This window comes from Oncorhynchus masou, chromosome 27 (genome assembly GCF_036934945.1).
Source record: "Oncorhynchus masou masou isolate Uvic2021 chromosome 27, UVic_Omas_1.1, whole genome shotgun sequence".
In the NCBI taxonomy this organism is placed as follows: Eukaryota; Metazoa; Chordata; class Actinopteri; order Salmoniformes; family Salmonidae; genus Oncorhynchus; species Oncorhynchus masou.
In genome coordinates this window covers 61699363-61706862 of record NC_088238.1, presented here as the reverse complement: position 1 = coordinate 61706862, position 7500 = coordinate 61699363, and positions in this window count along the sequence as shown.

Below are 7500 nucleotides of genomic sequence, written 5' to 3'. Positions count from 1 at the left end.
GTGGATGCTGCAGTGTACCCAAGAGCCTCTAGGTGGATGCTGCAGTGCACCCAAGAGCCTCTAGGTGGATGCTGCAGTGTACCCAAGAGCCTCTAGGTGGATGCTGCAGTGTACCCAAGAGCCTCTAGGTGGATGCTGCAGTGTACCCAAGAGCCTCTAGGTGGATGCTGCAGTGTACCCAAGAGCCTCTAGGTGGATGCTGCAGTGTACCCAAGAGCCTCTAGGTGGATGCTGCAGTGTACCCAAGAGCCTCTAGGTGGATGCTGCAGTGTACCCAAGAGCCTCTAGGTGGATGCTGCAGTGTACCCAAGAGCCTCTAGGTGGATGCTGCAGTGAACCCAAGAGCCTCTAGGTGGATGCTGCAGTGTACCCAAGAGCCTCTAGGTGGATGCTGCAGTGTACCCAAGAGCCTCTAGGTGGATGCTGCAGTGTACCCAAGAGCCTCTAGGTGGATGCTGCAGTGTACCCAAGAGCCTCTAGGTGGATGCTGCAGTGTACCCAAGAGCCTCTAGGTGGATGCTGCAGTGTACCCAAGAGCCTCTAGGTGGATGCTGCAGTGTACCCAAGAGCCTCTAGGTGGATGCTGCAGTGTACCCAAGAGCCTCTAGGTGGATGCTGCAGTGTACCCAAGAGCCTCTAGGTGGATGCTGCAGTGTATCCAAGAGCCTCTAGGTGGATGCTGCAGTGAACCCAAGAGCCTCTAGGTGGATGCTGCAGTGAACCCAAGAGCCTCTAGGTGGATGCTGCAGTGAACCCAAGAGCCTCTAGGTGGATGCTGCAGTGAACCCAAGAGCCTCTAGGTGGACTCTCCCAGTGGACCCAAGTGGCGTCGGGAGCAACTGCTTGCACACGCGTTACAACTCCACCTTGTCTCCCTGTCATGACTTTTGCGCCATCAGTACAGATACCAACACATCTTGACCACCAATGTCCATTTGATGTCAAAAAGCTGTCCAATACTTTAAAAATATCCTCTCATGATATCCTCTCATGTTGTCCTGGTTTCCAGTGGTTTGCAGAAGAGGATGTCTTCCTTAATTGACCCCCCATAAATATAACGGACATATACCAGGAGCTGTGCCAGGCCCGTCACGTCTGTTGACTCATCCAGCTGTAACACATGCAGTATAATTCACTGACTTGTATGCGAAGCAGTAATTGTTTCAAAACATCTCCTGCCACATCACTGATGCGTCGTCAAACAGTGTTGTTTGATGGAGACGTTGTCTGTATAGTTTTTTGGGGCCTTTTTTAACAAGTTCTCTACAATAGTATGGGGCTTGTCTGTCCCAGCCAGTCCTCTACAATAGTATGGGGCTTGTCTGTCCCAGCCAGTCCTCTACAATAGTATGGGGCTTGTCTGTCCCAGCCAGTCCTCTACAATAGTATGGGGCTTGCCTGTCCCAGCCAGTCCTCTACAATAGTATGGGGCTTGCCTGTCCCAGCCAGTCCTCTACAATAGTATGGGGCTTGTCTGTCCCAGCCAGTCCTCTACAATAGTATGGGGCTTGCCTGTCCCAGCCAGTCCTCTACAATAGTATGGGGCTTGTCTGTCCCAGCCAGTCCTCTACAATAGTATGGGGCTTGCCTGTCCTAGCCAGTCCTCTACAATAGTATGGGGCTTGCCTGTCCTAGCCAGTCCTCTACAATAGTATGGGGCTTGTCTGTCCTAGCCAGTCCTCTACAATAGTATGGGGCTTGTCTGTCCCAGCCAGTCCTCTACAATAGTATGGGGCTTGTCTGTCCCAGCCAGTCCTCTACAATAGTATGGGGCTTGTCTGTCCCAGCCACCTCCTCTACAATAGTATGGGGCTTGTCTGTCCCAGCCAGTCCTCTACAATAGTATGGGGCTTGTCTGTCCCAGCCAGTCCTCTACAATAGTATGGGGCTTGTCTGTCCCAGCCAGTCCTCTACAATAGTATGGGGCTTGTCTGTCCCAGCCAGTCCTCTACAATAGTATGGGGCTTGTCTGTCCCAGCCAGTCCTCTACAATAGTATGGGGCTTGTCTGTCCCAGCCAGTCCTCCACAATAGTATGGGGCTTGTCTGTCCCAGCCACTCCTCCACAATAGTATGGGGCTTGTCTGTCCCAGCCAGTCCTCTACAATAGTATGGGGCTTGTCTGTCCCAGCCAGTCCTCCACAATAGTATGGGGCTTGTCTGTCCTAGCCACTCCTCCACAATAGTATGGTGCTTGTCTGTCCTAGCCACTCCTCCACAATAGTATGGGGCTTGTCTGTCCCAGCCACTCCTCCACAATAGTATGGGGCTTGTCTGTCCCAGCCAGTCCTCTACAATAGTATGGGGCTTGTCTGTCCCAGCCAGTCCTCCACAATAGTATGGGGCTTGTCTGTCCTAGCCACTCCTCCACAATAGTATGGGGCTTGTCTGTCCCAGCCAGTCCTCCACAATAGTATGGGGCTTGTCTGTCCCAGCCAGTCCTCTACAATAGTATGGGGCTTGTCTGTCCTAGCCACTCCTCCACAATAGTATGGGGCTTGTCTGTCCTAGCCACTCCTCCACAATAGTATGGGGCTTGTCTGTCCCAGCCAGTCCTCTACAATAGTATGGGGCTTGTCTGTCCCAGCCAGTCCTCTACAATAGTATGGGGCTTGTCTGTCCTAGCCAGTCCTCCACAATAGTATGGGGCTTGTCTGTCTGTCCAGCCACTCCTCCACAATAGCCAGTCCTCTACAATAGTATGGGGCTTGTCTGTCCTAGCCAGTCCTCTACAATAGTATGGGGCTTGTCTGTCCCAGCCAGTCCTCTACAATAGTATGGGGCTTGTCTGTCCCAGCCAGTCCTCTACAATAGTATGGGGCTTGCCTGTCCCAGCCACTCCTCAACAATAGTATGGGGCTTGTCTGTCCCAGCCAGTCCTCTACAATAGTATGGGGCTTGTCTGTCCCAGCCAGTCCTCTACAATAGTATGGGGCTTGCCTGTCCCAGCCACTCCTCTACAATAGTATGGGGCTTGTCTGTCCCAGCCAGTCCTCTACAATAGTATGGGGCTTGTCTGTCCCAGCCAGTCCTCTACAATAGTATGGGGCTTGTCTGTCCCAGCCAGTCCTCCACAATAGTATGGGGCTTGTCTGTCCTAGCCACTCCTCCACAATAGTATGGGGCTTGTCTGTCCCAGCCAGTCCTCTACAATAGTATGGGGCTTGTCTGTCCCAGCCAGTCCTCCACAATAGTATGGGGCTTGTCTGTCCTAGCCACTCCTCCACAATAGTATGGGGCTTGTCTGTCCTAGCCAGTCCTCTACAATAGTATGGGGCTTGTCTGTCCCAGCCAGTCCTCCACAATAGTATGGGGCTTGTCTGTCCCAGCCAGTCCTCTACAATAGTATGGGGCTTGTCTGTCCCAGCCAGTCCTCCACAATAGTATGGGGCTTGTCTGTCCCAGCCACTCCTCCACAATAGTATGGGGCTTGTCTGTCCCAGCCAGTCCTCCACAATAGTATGGGGCTTGTCTGTCCCAGCCAGTCCTCTACAATAGTATGGGGCTTGTCTGTCCTAGCCACTCCTCCACAATAGTATGGGGCTTGTCTGTCCTAGCCACTCCTCCACAATAGTATGGGGCTTGTCTGTCCCAGCCAGTCCTCTACAATAGTATGGGGTCCCAGCCAGTCTTGTATGGGGCTGTCCCAGCCAGTCCTCTACAATAGTATGGGGCTTGTCTGTCCCAGCCAGTCCTCTACAATAGTATGGGGCTTGTCTGTCCCAGCCAGTCCTCCACAATAGTATGGGGCTTGTCTGTCCTAGCCAGTCCTCTACAATAGTATGGGGCTTGCCTGTCCCAGCCAGTCCTCTACAATAGTATGGGGCTGTGCCTGTCCTAGCCACTCCTCTACAATAGTATGGGACTTGCCTGTCCTAGCCAGTCCTCTACAATAGTATGGGGCTTGCCTGTCCTAGCCAGTCCTCTACAATAGTATGGGGCTTGCCTGTCCCAGCCACTCCTCTACAATAGTATGGGGCTTGCCTGTCCCAGCCAGTCCTCTACAATAGTATGGGGCTTGCCTGTCCTAGCCAGTCCTCTACAATAGTATGGGGCTTGCCTGTCCCAGCCAGTCCTCTACAATAGTATGGGGCTTGCCTGTCCTAGCCAGTCCTCTACAATAGTATGGGGCTTGTCTGTCCCAGCCAGTCCTCCACAATAGTATGGGACTTGCCTGTCCTAGCCAGTCCTCTACAATAGTATGGGGCTTGCCTGTCCTAGCCAGTCCTCTACAATAGTATGGGGCTTGCCTGTCCCAGCCACTCCTCTACAATAGTATGGGGCTTGCCTGTCCCAGCCAGTCCTCTACAATAGTATGGGGCTTGCCTGTCCTAGCCAGTCCTCTACAATAGTATGGGGCTTGCCTGTCCCAGCCAGTCCTCTACAATAGTATGGGGCTTGCCTGTCCTAGCCAGTCCTCTACAATAGTATGGGGCTTGCCTGTCCTAGCCAGTCCTCTACAATAGTATGGGGCTTGCCTGTCCTAGCCAGTCCTCTACAATAGTATGGGGCTTGCCTGTCCCAGCCAGTCCTCTACAATAGTATGGGGCTTGCCTGTCCTAGCCAGTCCTCTACAATAGTATGGGGCTTGCCTGTCCCAGCCAGTCCTCTACAATAGTATGGGGCTTGCCTGTCCTAGCCAGTCCTCTACAATAGTATGGGGCTTGCCTGTCCTAGCCAGTCCTCTACAATAGTATGGGGCTTGTCTGTCCTAGCTTGCCTGTCCTAGCCAGTCCTCTACAATAGTATGGGGCTTGTCTGTCCTAGCCAGTCCTCTACAATAGTATGGGGCTTGCCTGTCCTAGCCAGTCCTCTACAATAGTATGGGGCTTGCCTGTCCTAGCCAGTCCTCTACAATAGTATGGGGCTTGCCTGTCCCAGCCAGTCCTCTACAATAGTATGGGGCTTGCCTGTCCTAGCCAGTCCTCTACAATAGTATGGTGCTTGCCTGTCCTAGCCAGTCCTCTACAATAGTATGGGGCTTGTCTGTCCTAGCCAGTCCTCTACAATAGTATGGGGCTTGCCTGTCCCAGCCAGTCCTCTACAATAGTATGGGGCTTCCCTGTCCTAGCCAGTCCTCTACAATAGTATGGGGCTTGACTGTCCTAGCCAGTCCTCTACAATAGTATGGGGCTTGCCTTTCCGAGCCAGTCCTCTACAATAGTATGCTCACCATCCTAAGACACTTCCAGTCCCTTCTTATTAATGGTATCTGTTGCTTTTATAAATGTCTTACTACTCGAAAGTTGTCTATATTCTTGCTCAAAAACCTACCATGGCTTATTTTCAAATGGTCATGACCGATAATGTGATTGGATCCCTTCTTATTAATGGTATCTGTGATTGGATAAATGTCTTACTAACTGTGATTGTCTATATTCTTGCTTAAAAACCTCCCGTGGCTTGGAAATGAGTATGACCGTTAATGTGATTGGATGAGTAACGGTTAATGTGATTGAATGAGTAACAGTTAATGTGATTGGATAGTAACGGTAACTGTGATTGGGTGACTAACGGTTAATGTGATTGGATGAGTAACGGTTAATGTGATTGGATGAGTAACGGTTAATGTGATTGGATAAGTAACGGTAACTGTGATTGGATGAGTAACGGTTAATGTGATTGGATGAGTAACGGTTAATGTGATTGGATGAGTAACGGTTAATGTGATTGGATGTTAATTAATTGACCTGTATTTGACATTGTGTTGTTATTTCGCTGAACACTAGATGGTTTAATTGTATTATTAGCAGTCACCCAAATGTACCTGTTGGAAAATATAAATGGCCTGTTTGAAAATGTGAGAAAAAAACAAACATTGAGAATTGAAACTGGACAAGGAAAGAAAGAGAAGGAGAGAGAGAGAGAGAGAGGGAGAGAGAGAGAGAGAGAGAGAGAGAGAGAGGGCAATAGGAGAGAGAGAGAGGGAGAGAGCGAGAGAGAGAGAGCAATAGGAGAGAGAGAGACAGAGACAGAGAGAGAGAGAGAGGGCAATAGGAGAGAGAGAGAGAGACAGAGAGAGAGAGAGAGAGAGAGAGGGGGCAATAGGAGAGAGAGAGACAGAGGGGGAGAGAGAGGGGCAATAGGAGAGAGAGAGAGGGAGAGAGAGAGAGGGAGAGAGAGAGAGAGAGAGAGAGAGAGAGAGGGCAATAGGAGAGAGAGAGGGGAGAGAGAGAGAGAGAGAGAGAGAGAGGGGAGGTTGAGAGAGAGAGGGGCAATAGGAGAGAGAGAGAGGGAGGGAGAGAGAGAGAGAGAGAGAGAGAGAGAGGGGGAATAGAGAGAGAGAGAGGAGGGAGAGAGAGGGCAATAGGAGAGAGAGAGAGAGGAGAGAGAGAGAGAGAGAGAGAGAGAGGGGAGAGAGAGAGAGAGAGAGAGGGGCGAGAGAGAGAGAGGGCAATAGGAGAGAGAGAGAGGGAGGGGGGATGAGAGAGAGGGCAATAGGAGAGAGAGAGACAGAGAGGAGGGAGGAATGAGGAGAGAGTGTGAGTGAGGAGAGAGGGGAGAGGGCAGATAGGAGAGAGAGGGGGGCAATAGGAGAGAGAGAGAGAGTGAGAGAGGGGGGAGGACAATAGGAGAGAGAGAGAGGGGGGGAGAGGGCAATAGGAGAGAGAGAGAGAGAGAGAGAGAGAGAGAGAGAGAGAGAGAGAGAGAGAGAGAGAGAGAGAGAGAGAGAGAGAGGGCAATAGGAGAGAGAGATGAGTCCATCTGGTGTCAGATAGATGGTAAACCTCTTCCTGACCCTCAGAGAGGATGAATAGAAGATCACAATGTCCTTGCCAACAACTGTAAACACACACAAACACCGAACCGCACACACACCCACGCACACATGTACACACACCCACATACACACACACACATGTTCCTAATCTCAGGGGCTGTGTTTGTTTAAAAGTATGGTTTATTTGGTGTTCTGAAGTCAAATAAGAGCCTTCCTCTAGGATGAGGGGATGAGAGAATGAGAGAGGATGAGAGAGAATGAGAGAAAGTGAGAGAAAATGATTGAGAGGACGAGAGAGGACAAGAGAGGACGAGAGGATGAGAGAGGATGAGAGTGGATGAGAGCAGATGAGAGCAGATGAGAGAATGAAAGAGGATGAGAGAGGATGAGAGAGAGTGAGTCATTTTAATTTCAAGTTTAAACTAGTTAACGTTAACTGTTTGGCTCGTTAGCTAACGTTACGTGTATGATCAGTGTAGCAATACTATTGGTCTCTCAGAGCCATTTACATTGCTAGTTATTAGCCTAATGCTAGCTCGCTAACATTGAACCTGGATGATTAGCGACCTGCAGATTCATGCAGGGTAGTAACGTTTTGAGTTGGGATTATGGTTCATTGTTTAGCTAGCTAGCTAGCTACATGTCTTAACAAAAGACTCCCTTAGGCAAGTAACTATTTCAACAGAATGTTCATGATGTCACTGCGACAACTGTTGATAGATAGAGCAGAATAGCATTTACAGACGCTCGACACCCATTGAATTTGCCTGTTGCCAGTAA